The sequence below is a fragment of the Sinocyclocheilus anshuiensis genome, unplaced genomic scaffold (assembly GCF_001515605.1).
Source record: "Sinocyclocheilus anshuiensis isolate Anshui unplaced genomic scaffold, SAMN03320099.WGS_v1.1 scaffold1146, whole genome shotgun sequence".
NCBI lineage: Eukaryota > Metazoa > Chordata > Actinopteri > Cypriniformes > Cyprinidae > Sinocyclocheilus > Sinocyclocheilus anshuiensis.
Genome location: NW_015539920.1, coordinates 526,292 through 531,083, shown reverse-complemented (window position 1 = coordinate 531,083; position 4,792 = coordinate 526,292). Strand labels below are relative to the sequence as shown.

The 4,792-nt window shown below is 36.2% G+C and overlaps 1 pseudogene; it reads left to right on the top strand.

Annotated features, from left to right (window-relative positions):
* Window positions 1-4,792, top strand: part of LOC107686524 (uncharacterized) — a 12,179-nt pseudogene that overhangs the window by 2,880 nt on the left and 4,507 nt on the right.

Sequence of the window (4,792 nt, the reverse complement as noted above, 5' to 3'; positions counted from 1 at the left end):
GTCTTTTCTTCTCTACTGTGACGTATATCCGAGTAAAACGGCATCTGAAATGAGAGGGCGGGACTTGATTTTGTCCTTCGGGAATTGATTGGATCGTTGGAAGGTGGGGCGTTGCAAACAAAATGGAGGCAGACCTGAATGCCAGTTTCCAGTTAGTGGTGGGGGATTTCTCTCCACTAGATTCACAGCCGACACACAAGCATGAATAAATGTTTTATTTATTAAGGATGACGACGACGATCAACGGCACAAAACATGCCTAAACAGCTCGCGCGCGCAAGAGAGAGAAAGAGAGAGAGAGACTGCCTGAATGACTGAGCGCGTCCTCCATCAGGTTAAGTCATATTCATGAAAAAAATTAGTTTGCGATGTCCTAAGAGTAATGTTGTCGTAATATCCTAATATCTTTTCAGTGTTTAGGGGTAACATACTCCCCCATGACTGGTGTCAGTGCTATAAAGTGAAGCATCAGCTTCAGCTTTTCCCCCTGTCGTTTATCCAAGCGTTTACCCCTCACGTCACTAGCTCCGCCCTTGCGCCATAGCTCATGACTGGAAGAGAAGATGAGTCGTTTTGAGGGGGAGGGGAGGTTAACGTTTTTGATTAAAGATTACGAGAGCACATTAATTAAAAAAAAAAATAATGAAATGCATGGATAAATTATTTATAATAAACACTACAGTATTCCATTAATAAATAAGAATTTTCAATTTTGATTTCATGGTGACTTTAATTTTGTTTTGGAGGTCTCCTACAATTGGTTTACATCAACATCAACTGCACTTCACCTTGATGGGTGGTGATTCCAGAACAACTGCAACAACTAATCAATAAAATCAATAATAATTGATACTGAAATTAATTCAAAACAAATTAGCTATTCAAAATTGATTAATCTTCCACTCAGCCATTAATGTTAATTAGCTTTTGTCCCACAGGTGTTCTGCTTTATGATGCTTTGGCATGGTATGTGAGTATGCCATCGTAAATTCATGGCCTCCAAGGTTCCTGTCTGGTTATACCATGTTCTTTCTACTACACATCATACCCACCCGAAAACCCACGTAGAGTTGTGTGGTATCAGTGGGTCTCTAGAGGTTATCCTTTAGTTTATGATCCATTGCATCCAAATGATGTCATTGAGAAGTTCAGATGGAAAACTAGTTTATATGGTGAACCATCAAGTTGGGATTGCAGTCTGCTGATCAAAAACCTTGAACAGTCCCACCACGGAGAGAAATTATACACATGGATTGACCCTGAAAATGTTGGATGGCGCACATACAAATTTTATGATGTCACCTCTACAGTCTTTGTCGATGGTATGTAAATACTCTTGTAATAATATTCCTGTAATATGTGATAGTCCAAATATTGCAAAAAATTGTGTAGAAAAAATGTTCTCTCAGAAATTGCTAGTAAATTTCACAAGCAATTACAAAGAAAAGACATGTCAAATTTTGAAGTAGGAAAACAAAAATAGTATTTGCTTGTAAATGCATATTTCAATAATCTTTGTCTTATTTAAACTTTTTACAAATTTACAGACTGTGGTGAAATATTTTGTAGCCATATTGACTTTCTTTAAACCATTTTTTTTTAAATAACATTAAAAAAGGCAATGCAATAGATGCATGATAAACCATATTTTAATCATGATTTCTGTTTTTATCTTTATCTAAAAACATTGGCAAGCACTGGCAAGTTGGAGTTCGATCTCCATTGCAATATTTTGCTCAGTGTAATACAGCTAGTCTGTTTTTTTTTCATGCTGTCATTTGTGCTGTTTGCTGAAACTAAATCTGCAAGCAAACCTCAGCATTGTTGAAAAGTAATAAAGCTCAGACACATGCTTATGTGAAAGTGCAATAATTTTCTAAATTTCTAAGATGACTATAATCATGATTAATAATTGTTATTGTACTTTTTGAGCAAAATAATTTTGCCGTGACATGACATGAGAGGAACTGACTTCATACATCCACAAAAAAATGGCCTCATGACCAGTTGGTTAAAACAATTTAAAAAGTGGCTCAGAAAAGGGAAGTTAATTCTGAGAAAAGCTCTATTACTGTATTTGTTTGCAGATGCCACTTTTTATCTAATGCAATTCAGACATTTTCCAAATACATTTCGGAGCCACTGTATAGTTAACAAAGTGATATGATGTAATAATTTGAATGTTTTTGTGAATTATAGAAAAGCCACAGCTGCCCAGCATCAGTATTTATGGAGGTGAAAGGACGGGTGACGACATCACAGTAGAATGTTCAACTTTCCACACGTGTCCATACAGCAAACCAAACATCACTATGAACGGTATAGAAGGATCTGATCAAAAAAAGGATGAACATATTAAAGACGGCCTGTGGAAAATCACTCTGAAACGCACAGGTGTCGTACAGGCAGAAAGCATGACTATTAAGTGTTCAGTAACACATCATGGTGGCATAAAAGCGACAGCTACAGAGGTCAAAATGTCAAAATGTGAGTAAAGAATATGAACTGCTTTGTGTTATCTTAGTTATAAATTAACTTTGAATGCAACAGTTAGATCTATTGCAAGATTTCAGTTCAATTCCAGGTGTTCATCATAACTTAACGATTGAGCCTGAACTGGCAGATGTCACAGAGGGTGTCGCAAAGAACTTCATTTGTAGCGTCTACCATTCCTGCCAGAAAGAGAATCCAACCATCACATGGAACTATGAGAACATGCAGGTCACAGAGGGGAGCAACACACTTTCAGTTTTAGATCACCTATTCCAACATAACCTTTCTGGGTGCAAAAGAAGACCATGGAAAGAAATTGATATGTACTGCATATTTTACTGGAGGATACATTAAAACCTCAGTTGTTTTACATGTACAACGTGAGTAATTTTTCAGCTTCATGTATGATGTGTGCAGAGGCAACCTTTGCAATTAAGAGGCAGCCCTTTCTATCTTTTTAACCAGAACTATTTTAACAGTCATGAACAAAAACAGTGTTCTTGTCTTAGCCCCTCAGCTAGCATCTTGGACAGTGTGATGACCAGGCCTTGAGAGCAACGAAAAAAAAATTAGAGAACGGATTAGATGGGGATTTTTTTTTTTTTCGAGCGCAAGCGGACGCCAATTCTGTTGTAACGCCCGTTTCACGTGAAATGGGTGAGAAATATAAAAGCCTCTTGGATGTGTCTGATGTATCCATGTTTTGATATTTGTTATGTTTGCTATGTTTGTTTTTATAAACTTTTCTATACCTAGAGAAATGTGAAAATCTCACATTGACTGATTAAAATCTGCTATATTGTAATGTCATACTAAATTGTGCTTGATCTGCGTTAATTTAGTCCACAAAATTGTATGGCAATATAAAAGCTTTGCCAGAACCAACCTGAAACGTACACTTTTTCAGAATAATTCGAGCACAATAAAAAACATTTCTGAGATCATGTCAGATTTTATTGCTGATTTAAAATTAATTTCCAAATGTACGTTCAGGAGGAGCCTAATCATTCAGTCTTGTCAATCATTATCCCAAGCGTATATACTGAACAAAATTATAAATGCAACACTTTTGTTTGCAAAGGAGAAGTGCTCACTAACACAGATTTAGACAGATTTGTGAACAATATTTCAGAGAAATAGGCCTTTTGTGTACACAGAAAAAGTCTTAGATCTTTGAGTTCAGCTCATGAAAAATGGGGGCAAAAACAAAAGTGTTGCGTTTATAATTTTGTTCAGTGTATAAACAGCTGTCATTGCACTGTCCCAAGTGACATTTCTTCCAGCATTCCTCCACCTCCCCATCGCCTCCTCTATTTTTCTCATTCCCCCTTCTACGAAGTACCATTATGGGGGGTTGAGCTTGAGCCGAGCCTCGGGCTTATAACATGTTACTCAGGAAGTAACATGTTCTGCCCAAATGAAAACATGTTTTAAAATAAATCATGTTACTGACATTTTTAATGATTGCTTAGTCAGATCAGATCACATGTTGCAAATTAGCAGGCTACCTACTGAGCCACTGAATCTCTTTCACTCAAACATCTTTCATGTTCAGCAGAAGAAGAAAAATAAAATCCCTCTCTGCATCAGTTTTCAGTCCCTTCTGATCTTGGCGTTGTCACCACTTCTCAAAAGCCATATTGATATTCACTCACCTTTAAGCACGGGCTCTGTCGCTTTCCCTTTTTGACTGCAGACTCTCCACAGTTTGAGGTTTCTTGGTTTTGACAACAGATCATTTCTCAGATGTCAATGATGATTGCCGTTGAGAGGTTTCTAGATTAAAAGCACCCATCTAAGTTATTATCTTATAAAATTTATAAATGTGTATGTACATATACAGTATATGTTAAGTTTTGAATTTTTTTTGTATGCATTTGTCATTTTTATTTAATCTCTATATTTTTAAAATGTGTATAGGTAGTATTTATAAAGTTGTAGCTTTTAGTTTTGGATCTGTTTTTAGTTGTTTTAATACTACAATTGATTGCTTCTGTTGTCCTCATTTGTAAGTCGCTTTGGATAAAAGCGTCTAATAAATGACTAAATAAATCAAATAAAATAAATAAATCTAAGTGACAAGTCTAAATTCTAAGCAACTGCTTCCTCAGCACATGCCATATAGTGGTCAGGTATTCTTCTTTATATATATATATATATATATATATATATATATATGATGTAATGTGGTCCCTACAGGCATGCAAAATTTCCTTTCAGCCCTCAGAAGCAGCATTTCTCCTCTGTCTTTTGATGCAGCTGGGATGCAAGGCATCCCCCAAACATTCGGAAAATTCAT